The sequence below is a fragment of the Miniopterus schreibersii genome, assembly GCF_964146895.1.
Source record: "Miniopterus schreibersii genome assembly, chromosome: 3".
NCBI classification, from domain to species: Eukaryota; Metazoa; Chordata; class Mammalia; order Chiroptera; family Miniopteridae; genus Miniopterus; species Miniopterus schreibersii.
Window position 1 is genome coordinate 29,745,109 of NC_138103.1, and position 14,588 is coordinate 29,759,696.

A 14,588-nucleotide genomic window follows, 5' to 3' on the forward strand; every position below is an offset into this window, starting at 1 on the left:
TACTTAGAAATGCATATACATCTAGTAAATGGGTATACCATTTGTCATAGTTACACACTGCTGCAACAAACAGCCCCCAAACTTAGGGTTTAAAGCAATAACCACCTTACTAAGTCTTGTGATCCCATGAATTGACTGTGCTCAGCTGGGAGGTTCTTCTGCTTCATGTGATGTTTGTTGGGGCTGCAGCTATCTGGGGGCTTCACTAGGCTGGAGCATCTCAGATGACTCATTCATGTGACTGGCAGCTGATGTCGGGTTTTGGCTGAGTTCTTAGCTGGGGTTGTCAACCAGAATGCTTGATTGTGGCTTCTCCACATGTTTTGGAGCATGATGGTTGGATTCCGTGGGGGGAAGAAGAGAGAGTGGAGAAAGTAGAAGCTGCCAGTGTTCTTAAAGGCTAGGACTGAAACTGACACTGTGTCCCTTCCATGGCATTCTATGGATTAAGCAATCAGGAGGCTAGCCGAGACTCAGGGGGAGAGGAAATAAATCCCTTGAAGGGAATGACACATAATCTGTCACCATCTTTAACCCACAATACTACCTGTCAAGGTCAACAGGTAGATGAATGAACTGGTGTGGGTTTCAAGTGATTGCTGGATGCTTGAATGTTCATTGACTACACATATGAGTACCACAGCCAGCCAGATAGTGAGGACATGTTTCTAGCCAATTAGTGGCTAACATTTATTGAGCACCTACAATAGGCTCATTGAAAGTATGATATTTTTGTATCTCATAATACCTTGTGAAGTAGAAACTTGTTATTCTAGTTTTACAGATGAGAAATAAAGGGTTAGAGAGCTCCACCTGGGAAGTTTAAGTTGCAATGTCCACGGGACACCCCATGATGAAGCCCAGATGTCAGGGAGTGCTGGGGTCTGGGTCTCAGAGGGATATCAGGGCTGAGTGGGGGCAAAATGGCTTAAATGGTAAGAAGTGACTTGTCCAAGGTCACCCCAGCATCATGAGTCTAGCTGAGACAAAAACTCAGTGCTCCCAACTCAAGGCCCTACCCCAGTAGGGGCTCACTCAGCATTACTCCCTGGACTTGGAGGAGAGAGCTCCACAATTTCCTTAAAACTTACTGTGAAATTAACAATAGGTTCTCAGAGCTGCCACAAGCAGGTTCCAGCACCAATGAGCTTTTACCCCCATCCTCCAGCTCCATGGAGCAGGGTAGAGTGGGGTGGGAGCACATGGATATCCATGGCCTGTATAAGGGGAGAAGTGGGCTAGTAACCATGGAGAAAGGATCCATATGTGGCCATCCCCTGAAACTCAGGGGGATTGGCTAGTTGTTTTATTTACTCATCTTTATTCTCTCCCACAAATAAATTCAAGGAATTTTATAGCGAGGAAGACAATGCAATAAGATGGAATGAATTAAGAAGAATTTGGGGACTGATAAAAGTTAGTGTTTTGAGGGAATCGAACAAGGCCAGCAGCGAGACCCAAAATTAAAGCCACAAATTATTTACCTTCTTCTGATCTCCTGGGCTGCCTCCCCTCCCTTGTGGTCCGATGATGCACTTGGCTCTCTGTGCCAGACTGACACCTGAGAAGTGAGAGGGTCTGGGGGAGAGAGGGCTCAAGGACACCACTGCTTTCTTTAAGTCTCTACAGGGACGTTCTGGGACAACAGGAATACACGGGGTCCACAGAGCAGAACTAGGATCAACATGGAGCTCCATCTGAGAAAGAGCAGTTCACAGTCAGAGCTGTTCATAGAGGAGCCTCACTGCCTAGGAAGGCAGCGAGTGTCTTGTCAGAGAAAGTGTATAAGCAGATGCTGGACAGCCACTGATTGGAGGTTTTCTGGTCACTTGACTTGAAGGCCCACAGTGCAGGCTGTTGACCAGTCAGTGCAAGGAAGAGGTTAAGAATGTGGCTCTGGGCCAATGTCCAGTTCAGCAGCTTCCTAGTCATGTAGTCAAATTTCTTATCCTCTCTCTCTGTGCCTGGGTTTTTCTGCCTCCTCACTTCCACCCTTATGCCCTCCAGGTACCCTCCTAACTGGACTCCTAGCAGAAATATTCCTGTTCTCCTAGTCTTCCCAAAGCAAGGTGAGCTTAAGAGGGGCAGGTGCATTAGTGGTGGTAAGAAGCATCAGTGCTCCGGGGCTCAGCCTTCCCTTTCAGCTCCTGACTATGCTTCTCTGCTGCTTCTGATGACCTTTCTCTGAGAGGGGGTACTGGAGGCAGGTCTCACTTCTGATCCCTCTCTGTCTCCCAGATCTCAACACAGGCCTGGCACATAGAAGGCCTCAGTGAGTGTTTGTTAAATGAATGGGTGAGAGGATGGATGGGTGGATAGAGGATGGATGTTGGGATTAATGGATGGATGGATGGATGGATGGATGGATGGGTGGATGGATAATTGGATGGGTAAATGGATGGGTTAGTTGATGAATGAATGATGGAATGAGTGGATGGGTGTATGGATGGGTGTAAGGATAAATGGATGGATGGATGGATGGATGGATGGATGGATGAGTAGACAGTACGTAGAGCAAGGAAGGGAGGGAGGGGTAGTGCAAGGCCCTTTAATACAATTGCAAAGCATTCTAAGCTCCTTTATTTTGTTTTATCTTCACTATTCTGTTTTGAAGGCATGGCTAGAACTATTAATTCCATCTACAGAATTGAACATTGAGTAAAAAACTGGTAAAGCAACTTGCTCCACAGCACACAGGGAGAAAGTGATTGAGGCATGTGAAGCAGACCTGCTCGCTGGCCTCAGGGAGCTCCTAGAGGAGCAAGTCCATGAGTAGTTGGATGGGATTGGGGCAGAGGCCTGAGCTAAGTGCTGGGGACCCCAAACAGTCTGGAAGGAGGACTCTGAGTTAGCATTTCTGAGAAGGTGAGGCAGGGCTGGACATGGAAGGCGATATTGGAGGTGGCCAGGTAGAGAAAGAGAAGGCCACTGATTTAGGGCCAAGGCTGTGTAGGACCCCAGGTCGCAGCAGCTCAGCTCCCCTCTGGGACAAGCCAGCCATCCTGGGCAGCTGAGGTGGGGGATGAGTGGTGGAGGGGGCAGGGCAAAGTCAGGGAGGGTGGTGGGGAGGGATCTGCGGATCATCCAGCTCCAGGCTGTGGAGTTGGGATCTCATCTGAGGCATGGGGAGTAAGGGGGTCTCCTTGCTGAGAGAGGAAGAGTGTCGGCCCTCGCTCAGGCTCTCTCCCCCCTCACCCGCCACCCCGCCCACTCTCGGCACCCAGCCACCTCCAGATGCACTGACCTCAGCCAGGTCTGGGCGGCAGTGCCACCCCCTGGGGCAGTGAAAAAGCCAGCCAGGGCAGGGGCCCACCCACGACTGCCCACCCCAGGAGCGTGGCCCGTCCGCCCCGGGCGCCTGCCGCTCCGCAGGACCCCAGGGCTGGGTTTGGGAGGCGCGGGCCTCAGAAGCTGCCTCGCAGCGCCAGGTGCGCCCGCGCTCATTAGGCCCCTTGCGAGGCCGGGCTTTCAGTGTCTTTCTGAGAATCCCCGAAGAAGAAAGAAATCAAAGGCTGGGGATTGAAAAACAAGGATGAGGAGATATAAAACAAGATTTCTATCTAAATAATTTCCTCTAATTGCTAGTAAGAGACATTAATTTTCCTTTTGAAGCTCCCCGCGGCCTGGGGCGCCCGGGCCGTGCCAACACGGCAGCGCGTCGAGCCGGATTAGCTCAGCGCCGCCCGCAGCGCTGGCGGGGCGCCCGCGGCGGGCGGGGGCGGCGGCGCGCTGGGTGCCGCTCGGCGGCTCCGGCTGGGGGTGCTCAGGGCGGGGGGCAGGGAGGGGAGAGCCGGGTCTGGTGTGCAGAGGCCCAAGTATGACAGGCCTTCGCAGCTTCCTGCCGTGGGTCCCCTGACCGCCCTGGGACGATGGAGAAGCATGGGGACCTTGGAGGCCTGGCGCCCTCTGTGTGTGGAACCACTGGGCCTTTGCACGTGTAACGCATTGGCGGGCTGAGGCCTAGGGGACTGACTGCTTTCCCGCCTCTCCCACCAGGCCTGACTGCAGCCCCATGGAGGAAGCCCCGGGAGGGCAGCAAGGGTGAGGCCCGGGTGACAGAGGCCAGAGCAGGTTCCTGCCTGCGCTCCTCACAGCTCCCACTCCTGGGTGAAGAAGGCCTCATTGTTTTCCCCATTTTAGAGATGAGGGCGGTGAGGTTTGAGGTTGAGGATAGGTCTCACTGTAGGAGGGAGTCTGGGCTGAATGGAGCTTCTGTCCCCGGGCCCTGGTCCTCAGATAGCTATGGGGAAAGCACAAGGGAAAATCTTAATTCTTTAGGAGTGCGTTCAGAACAGTCCTAATCTGTCCCCAGCTCTCTCCAGTCTTTTCTCTAATTGTCCCTTGTCCTGCTCTCTCCTGCAGCGGGGCTAGAGGCCTCTTCTGGGTCCCTCTAGCCCTGCTTTCACTAATCACACTAACTGCTATTCCCCCTCACTCGCTGGCACTCCCTCCCACCTGGGAGCACTTCAGGGTCTGGGCTGCAACTGAGACCCCTCAGTGTCCCATACCCGGCCTGGGGCACACATCTGTTGGGGTACACAGAGTTGCTGGATGGAAGGCAGGCCCATGCTCCCAGAGGTGTGAGGTGTTTTAGATGGTGATGGAACTCACATCGTCTTTACCCTAAGAGAGTTTTCCTTTCCTTTTGATCCCTTCCAAGTTATGAAAAATAGAACACATATGTTCCTGATTAATTTCTCCAAAATCACGGAAATGTTGACTTTTTAAAAGAGTGATTTTGTATGGAGTCTCCTTTTAGATTCTTTCAAGACTCCCTTTGCCCAGGAAGCTGAGTTTGGGGAAGAGAAGGGCCAGCTTGCCACCCACAGCCTCTCATTGTCACAAAGGCTGGCCCTGGTTGGCAGGTGTCCCAGGGAGTCCCCACTTCACTTACATTTCTCCTTGACTCTCCACAGCCCTCAGGATAAAGACTGGGCTCCTTTGCCTGGCATTCAAGGCCTCCACGGTGTAGCCTTCCCGCCCTCTGGGCCCCCCAATCTCTTCCCTCAGTCACCATAATATCCAGCCTCATTGACCTTCCACTTGCTCCCAGAACACACCAGTTGTTCCTTTCTCTATCCCTTTGCACATACTGTTTCCTCTGCTGGGAATGCTCTCCCTCTACTTTTCCCCCTGACAAACTTCTACTCATCCTCCAAAACCCAGTCCCAATGTTTCCTCATCTGCTCAGCATTTGCTGCCTCACCCAGGCAGCTCCCTGTGCTTGCCCCAACTTTCCAAGAAACAAATCCTCATTTGACCAAAGAGGCCTGGACACACTGCCTTTGGCCTGCCTCCCAGGGTCACTGAACCAGGCTCACAAAGATGAAAGGCTGGTATGTCGTGGTAAGAAGTAATACAAGGGGAAAGACAAACCTTCCCCAAATGAAAGCCATGCACAGTGTTTATTTTTGGTATTTTATGGGGTGCTTTTGAGGATGGAAGATGGAAAAAAAGAGTTCTACCAGGGACAAGCAGCAGATTTCACCCTTGGAGTGGGAGGAAGGAGAGAGGAAGAACTGCCCCTCTGGTCCAATGCTGACCTCTGGGCACCATCTAGGTTCCAGAGGAGCCAGAGTTGCTGCCCCAGCCCAGAGCTGGTCACAGGTAGGATTCTGGATCCCAACAGTGGGTTCCTCTGGCTCGCCCACCTTTCACCCCCATGCCTAGCCCCACCCTGAACCTCTTCTCAAGTGCTTTGTAGATAACCTTGTAAGGTAAGTAGGATCAATACAACCCCCATTTTATAGATGAACAAGCTGAGACCCAGGCATAAAAGGTTGGCTTAAGGCTGCATGTTCAATTAGCAGCCAGCAAGGACTAGAACTTGGAGCATCTGCCCCACAGTTTTGGCTGGTTCATTCTAGTCCAACTGTCTTCAGCCATTAAAGAGGCAGCCCTGGGAGGTTTCAGCCTCCTGCCCTGATAGCAGAGGGCACCGAATCAGTCTGTCTCCTCTAAGCACACCAGGCCCTGCCTTCCTGAACTTACTGCTTCCCCTCCTTACCACAACCTTCTCCTTCTATGCTTGAAGAAGGGGAGCAGACCATGCATGAAAAGTTATAGCCATGAAACCACATGCCTAGCTGTGGGAGGCTGTTCAGTGGACAGGTGGGCCCGGAGACAAGAAAGACCTTCTTATGCCAGATTGCCTCCCCCTTATCCTGATAAGGACAGAGGACCACAAGCAACCAACCCTCTCTCCAGACTCATGAGAGCTGGGGAAATCAGAGGGCTTCCTGCAGGTAGGGCCCAGCTGTGGGTGGGAGCCTTCCTCTCGTCTTCTTGAGTAATGGGAGCCTGAAACCACAAGAGAGGCTGGGAGGAGCTAGAGTCTGGGAAAGGCCATGGGTGCTGCTAGGTGTCAGCCCAAGGGAAGGGTGGTGGTGAGGATGTGAAGGGCAGACAGCGTGACCCTCGGGGAGCATGTATTCTATCATGGAAGACTGTGAGGCCTTGGATGAACCCCACTTCCTGAACACCTATTAGAAACCTGGTTCTGGGCCTTTTATAACCAGGCCCCAAGAGAGGCCTGATGGTGGACATAGACCATCATTTGCCATTTGAAAGGGGCCTGGGTGTAAATCCTTCTTCAACCAATCCCAGTCTAGATTCATTTCTGACATCTCAAGGCTCTGCTAGAGCCCCTTCTTGCCCTCTCTTGTGAGTTGCCCTTAATTAAACACTCACAACCAACCTGGCAGGAATGTAAATGCTCATCAATTAACCACACACATCTCTATTTCCCTGCATTTTTTGTGATTAGCCTGGGTCATGTGATTAGTTCTGGCCAATAGGATATAAGTGGAGGTTACCTGTGTCACTTCTGGGCTGCAGTAATCTTACTTATTTATTTAAATATACCTTTATTGATTTCAGAGAGAGGAAAGGAGAGGGAGAGAGAGATATAGAAACATCAATGAGGAGAGAGTCATTGATTGAGCCCGCAACCCGGGCATGTGCCCTGACCAGGAATCGAACCCCAACTGCCTGGATCCCAGGTCGATAGTCAACCTCTGAGCCATGCCTGGCCGGGCTGAGGGAATCTTAGAGGGACACTCATTTCTGATAATAAAGCTATAAGATGGAGGAAGACCTGCACACCAAACTTTACAGGGGCAAAAATTAAACCTTTGTGTTGGGTTAAGCAACTGAGGTTTGAGGCTTTCTCTAATACTCAGGTTGGTTACCTGAGTATTATTACCCCGAGTAACACAATCCTGGAACATAGAGATTTGAGTCTCTATCCTGCAGATGAACACACTGAGGCCCAGGAAAAGGACTTGGCAGCAATCTCTAGTTACAGGCCCACTTCAGCCCACAGTGACTGACTCCAGACCCCAAGAGGTGTTCCCTGCCCCTTGCATTGTCAGCATATTGAAAACAGCCCCAGGGACACAGGCCCAGGAGAGGGAAGAGGCAAGGAGCAGCTCTAACCTGTTTTCAAAAACTTGCATATTGTTAAAACCCCATCAGGCTCATGTAAACCATGATATGTGGGGCAGCTGCTGTTCAGGAAAGTACAAAGGAGGCCTAAAATGGAGCAGATGCCCGGGCCCCCCAGGACTGTGGAAGGATGTGCGTGGAGTTCGAGGGCAGCATGTGGGGCTGGCTGTCAGACGCTCCACCTGCAGCGCGATGGATGGCAGGTAGGGCCATTAGGACAATGGAAAGAAGGAGGAGATAGGGCCTGATTTACAAGCCCCGGGCAAGAAAATGCAGCCAAGATTTATGAGGGCTCAAGTGACTCATTGGAGCCGAGTTTATTATCCATCACATACATCTGAATGTATATTTATGACTTTCCAAATGATCCTGTCTCATTGAAAATTATGTCCAGAGAACATCGATAGCAGTTCATCAGCATTGAGAAGGGCCGATCCAGAGTAGAGTTCAAGGCCTCTCCTAGTCACCCAGGGACAGCAGCGGCTAGTCTCGTTTGTGTGTACACAGGTCCAAGAAGCAGGCACAGGCCAATGGGCACTCTGAGCCGGGCCCTGCACTGGAGCCAACGTGCAGAGAGGAACCCATCTCACAAGGTCCTGCCTGCACCCCACTGTGCCAGGCACCGAGCTAGGTGCTGGATCTCACAGGGATACTTAAGAGGCTGCCCAACGGGAGGGTGAGAATACTAGTTCTGTCACTTAACTGCTGAGTGACCCCAAACAAGCTATTTAACCTCTCTGAGCCTCAGTTTTCTCATCAAAAAGACGGAAGTAACAATGATGGTTACTCCACAGAGTAATTAGGAGGCATACAAGATACTACATGTAAAGTGCTTACCCCAGTGCCTGGCATTCAGTAAGTGCCCATAAATGTTATTTTTCTGTTATTATCATGATTATTACTTTAGGTATCATAATGTAATGTTTGGCAGAACCTGACCATCAAACCAAACAAAACAAGACAAATTTCTGGCTGAGGCCCCATTTAGTTGAAGAATGATCACTTACCTGGTTTGCACATGTGGATACCAGAGAGGGAGGCCCAGGCAGTCAGATAGCCATCAAGAAGACATTTTTATATTGGAACTTTATGATTACATATGAGAAATGATTATGAATGACTTAACCTGCCCAAGTCTCAGATCCATAGACGCTTTACTAAGCTCAGAACTTCATCACAAGTGGAAATAAGAGCTGATATTCTGCCAATACACACTAGTATGACTGTCTCTTCCATATGTGTCAGTAAATAGCAACCACCCTAAATGCTGAAGTGCTCTCCTGCTGCCCTGGCCACTCCACCAGGATCCCTTGTTTAAAGAACTGTGTTCTGATCCTTGATTATGGTTCAGACAAAGAGGCAGGCAGCCATTGTGGTTGCACATTCTCCCGTTGTTGCAAGCCTCTCCCCCTTTAGCTGAAGTGACCTCCAAGGAATTTAAAGAACTGGCATTCTTTCATCCACCTCCTTCCCTTTTTGCCTTTTCTTTGGGAGATAGACATCAAAGACTAAGACATCAAAAAACAGTCACATATGTTAGAAAAATTAGAAAGTGACCATGCATGACCAGGGAAAGGTTCAGTAAAGATCTGAAAAGACCTTATGTTTACATCTCAGGCTGATGATCCTTGGCACAGATACCTACCATAAATAATTGAAAAAACATTAAATAATGACCAAAAAACCAGCAAATCTGCCCTCGCTGGTGTGGATCAGTTGGTTGAGCGTTGTCCCACGCACTCAGTGGCTGGTTCAGTTCCCTGCCAGGGCACATGCCCAGGTTGTAGGTTCGATCCTAAGTTGGGGTGTGTGTGGGAGGCAACCAATCAATGTTTTTCTCTCACATCAATGTTCCTCTCTCTCTCCTTCTCCCTAAAATCAATAAAAACATATTCTTAAAAAACACAGCAAATCCTCAGGTATGAGAAGAATCTTATCTCCAGAGTTATCACATAATTTGGCATTCAACTGGATTCAAACTGGATCCAAGAGTCCAGTTTTCAACAAAAAAATATTACAAAGAAATCATAAAAATCAGTTGCATGTCAGCTGTAATTGGAAAGTAAATTAATTTTTTTTTTCTTTTTTTTTTTTAATATATTTTTATTGATTTCAGAGAGAGGAAAGGAGAGGGAGAGAGCGATAGAAACATCAATGAGGAGAGAGTCATTGATCGAGCCCGCAACCGGGCATGTGCCCTGACCAGGAATTGAACCCCGGTCGCCTGGATCCCAGGTCGACACTCAACCGCTGAGCCACCCCCAGCCTGGCGTAAATTAATTTTTTTAAATATAAAAGTGGGCAAGGGAAACAAAAGAAAAGACAAACATTTGGGCTACATCAAACTAAAAAGGTTTTGCACTGCAAAGAAAACCATCAACAAAATGAAAATATAACCCACTGAATAGGAGAACATATTCCCAAATGATACATCTGATAAGAGGTTAATATACAAAATTTATAAAGAACTTCTACAACTCAACATCAAAAGCAAACAATCCAAATTAAAAATGGGCAAAAGACCTGAAGAGACACCTCTCCAAAGAGGTCATACAAATGGCAATAGATATAAGAAAAGATGTTCAATGTCACTAATCATCAGAGAAATGCAAATTAAAACTACAATATTACCTCACATCTGTCAGAATGGCTATCATCAATACATCAACAAACAAGTGTTGGTGAGGATGTGGAGAAAAGGGAACCTTCATGCACTGTTGGTGGGAATGCAGATTGGTGCAGCCACTGTGGAAAGCAGGATGGAGTTACCTCAAAAAATTAAAAATGGAACCGCCTTATGACTCATCAATTACACTTCTGGGACTATAACTGAAGAAACTCAAAACTCTAATTCGAAAGAATATATGCACCCCTATGTGTACTGCAGGGTTATTTACAATAGCTAAGGTTTAGAAGCAGCCTAAGTGTCCGTTAGTAGATGAGTGGATAAAAAAGCTGTGGTACCGTTACACAGTGGAATACTACTCAGCTGTAAAAAAGAAGGAAATCTTACCCTTTGTGAGAGTATGGATGGACCTGGAGAGGATTATGCCAAGTGAAATAAACCAGTCAGAGAAAGACAAACACCATATGATTTCACTTAAATGTGGAATCTAATGAACAAAATAAACTAACGAACAAAATAGAAACAGACTCATAGAGACAGACTGACAGCTGTCAGAAGGGAGAGGTTAGGGTACTGGGTGAAAAAGGTGAAAGAATTAAGAAAAAAAAATCACAACCTCGTGGACATAGACAACATTATGGTGATTACCAGAAGGAAAGAGGGTGGGGAGGTAGAAGAGAGTAAAAAAAAGAGAAAAAGAAATAATTTTAAAAGCATGCAAATAAACAGAAAAGTATGGCCCATTCAAAGGAAAAAATAAACAGAAATTGGCACTAAAGAAGACCTGATGGCAGGTATACTAGACAACAACTTTAAAAGGACTGTCATAAAGATGTTCAAATCCAGTCAACCTGTTCCCCCTTCCCCACCCATTCCTTCTTAAAATCCACAATAAAGTCATTATTCATGCATTCCCCTTGCTCCTTCTGCCTACTGATTGATTCAGGTCCTTCCCCGTGTGGCACTACATAGCATGCCATGGCTTCTGTTTCTAGGGAACTGTGAGTAAAACGCCTTCCTTCACAGCAGTCTTCTCCTGATCTGTTGGCCGCATTATCCCTGATTAAAACAAATCCCAAGTACATTTTAATACAAGCTCCCAATCCTTCAGGGCATTTTCCTCAAACTGGCACTTTAGCTGAGCCTTAAATAGACAATTCCAATGGTCAACCAGGCTGACTGCTTCCAGGTAATTGTGATAGTGATAGTTAGAAGTAAAGTGGATCCTATTATCATGTATCTGTTGTCCCTCCTTTGCTGTAAAAATAGGCCTCAAGGTCAAAGGTATAGTTGTGAAGGATTCCAGGTTGGAAAATCAGTCACTTAATAAGCCAATGTATGATTGTAGCAGAGGCAGCAAACACATATCTGGAGCAGATGGACATTCATCTTCTCTTGCCTGTGGACAGCGGAGCTCCTGGTTCTCAGGCCTTCAGACTTGAGCTGAATTATACCACTGGCTTTCCTGTTTCTCCAGCTTGCAGGTGGCAAACTGTGGGACTTCTTGGCCTCCATGAGCCAATTTCTATAATGTACATCTCTCTGTTTCTCTGTCTCTCTTTCTCTATCTCTCTATACATATATGTATGTGTGTATATATATATATATATACACACACACACACCATATAGAATATATATATCCTATTGCTTCTGTTTTCCTGCAGAACCCTGACTCATACAGCATCACTGATTATTCTTTCCCTTGAAAATTATTGAAATTTTCCTGGTTCTTTGTAAGTTGAGTAACTTTGGATTTTATTCTGGAAATCTGCACATTATGGTAGGGAATTCTAGGTCCTATTAAAATCTTCTGATAAATGTTGATTTTTTTTTTTTTTTTCACAGAAGGAAATCATTATGGCTGGGTTCAGACCCCAAGTCTCGATGCTCTCTTTGAGCTGTGATTGCAGTGCAAGGTACATTTTTTAAAACCTTTGCAATGTTATTCTGGTCAACCCCATGTACACTCCCCAGAGGCCCGTTTGGGACAGTGGTAGTGGTCTATCCTAGGGGATAATAAAACTACGGCCTAGAAGTCAATCCAGTCTGTGGATTGTTGTGTAAAGGCCTATGAGATATTTGAAATGGGGGAGGAAAGAAGGAAGGAAGGAAGAAAAAGAAAGAGGGAGAGAGAGAGAGAGACAGAGAGAGAGAAACATGACAGAGAATGTAAGTTACCCCCAAAGCCTATTTACTATCCAGTCCCTTACAGAGAGGTCTCTGTCCTCTGTTCTCAAAGCCTCGCTATGCCGTCTCAGGGTAGTTTCACGCAGGCATAATTCAAGCCTTGGGGCTTTTCCCACACATTAAAGAACCCCTTTTTCTAGCTTCGTCCTCCTCAAGACCTCCCCCTACTCCAGCTCTCCAAGGCCCCTCTTTCTGGCTCTCACCGGAAAGCCAGGGTTTCAGTCTCTCTGTGCCACCCTGCACTTCCTACAGCGGGGTCCTTCTTAGGGAAAAGTGGCAGCAGAAAAGAGAAAATTATGGGGATTCTCCACCCTCTTCAGATTAAAAGGCCCCTTGCCCAAGTGATCAGAGAGAAGCTTTTCCTCTCAGGTTTAGGTGCATGTGTCACTGCTATTGTGGTCACCCCAGGACTGCAGATTCCTGGCTGGGCTTGCCTCGGGACAAGGACAGTTAAAAGCAAAAGAAAAACATTGGGATTTTCACCCGTGCTCAGTCCTGCAAGATACCCTGTTCCTGGTTCTCTGAACAGAAAGCCAGGGTCTTTCTTAGAGCTTATGCTCTTTACATGCACTTCAGGGTTCCAGGATTTAGGCTGTGCTAGAGCTTAACCTGGAAATGTGGAGGAAAACAAGCCAGGAAACTCATTGCTATTTCAGTTATTCTTTGAGTTTTGATTCCCCTCCCCAGCCTACTTCCTATGATTTACTCTTCAGAGTCCTTAGAGAGCCAGGGTTTTAGTCTGGTCACTTACGTATTCATGCTTTACATATTCTATCCAGGCTTTTTAGTTGTAATCAGTGGGAGCTCCAAGGTGGGCTGGCTCACACTATTTTAGCGGGACCCATCAGTCCTGTAATTGGGTATTGTACACTGACAGAGCTAAGCTCACTTATTAATCCTGACAAGTTGTTCACAGATCAAAATTTTTTTCTAAATGCAAAAGGATTTCATCTGGGAATAATGGCAATTTACTGCCTCCCTTCCAATCTTTACATCATTTTCTTGCTTTACTATAGGAGATGGCACACTTTTTCTGTAAAGGCCAGGTTGTATATATTTTAGACTTTTCAGGCCAGGTGGTTTCTGTTGCAAAGACTGAGCCCTTTAATTGCAGTGTGAAATAAGCTATAGACACTGTATAAATGAGTGACACAGCTGTGTTCCAATAAAATTGTCTTTACACAAACAGGTGGGGGGATACACTTCTGGAACTGCAGAGTAAGGACTGCAAAACATGCTGCCTCATAAAATCAATGAGAATGCTGACAAAAACTATCAAAATCAACTTTTTATGACTCTGGAAATTAACCAAAGGCTTGCAATAATCTGAGGAGCATTAATTTAAAAAAAAAAAAAAAAAAAAATGGCTGAATCACAGTGGGAACAGCAAGATTTGTGAAGTTTTTACCTGCCTTATTCCTGTTTCTCTCCCCACTGCTCTGTTGCAGACTTGAGAAGCGATGGCCTCGCAAGTCTGGTGGCTGTGAAAACCAGCATCCCAGAAGCCAATAGAAAGGGAAGAACAGGTTTGGTGCTTCCCAAAGGCCCCATCCCCAGAGAATCCTCACTATGTGACCTGTCTAGCAGCTCCCTGGAAAGCTCAGCTCCATTCTCAGAGACTGTCTTTATTTGACCTGACTCAGAGCTTGCTCTGTGTGAGCAGCACTAGAATCACTGAGACCCCCAGGTACTGTGCTGAATTCCCCACTCTGACTCTGAGGGAAGCTGTGGCTCCCCTCCACTCAACCAGTCAGACTTGCAGGATCAGCCCAGGCAGCCACAGGAAGCAGTATTCCCTGCAGAGCAGTACCCCCAGCAGTTTCCTCACCAGAAGGTTCTGGATTTGGGCTGTGTTGGTGGTTGTCTTGTTGACAGACTATTTTCTTTGTCTGGTTCTCCTGAGTTCTTGCTGATTTGGACCCCTCCAATATTCTCCCATTGAATTACTTTTCTGCTTTACCCAGACAAGCAGAGTAGGTTTTGATTGCCCACAGCTAACAACCCCTATTGTTATGCTATTTTCCACTTAACATTATATCACAGACACAGTACCGTGCCATTAAATATTATTCAAAATATTATTTTAATGGCTGCACAATATTTCATCATATTTATGTACCAAAATTTCTTTAGCCATGACTTAGTGCTTGAGTAAATTATAAATTTCTGTTAAATACTAACAATGAATGTTATTGTATTCACATTTTTAGCTTCAATTCTGGCCATCTCTTTAGGATGTCTTACGAATGAGGCTACCAAGTTAATGGTATGAACACTTTAAAAGTTCTTGTGGCATAAAACCAGTTTTCCCCTGGAACTTTTACACT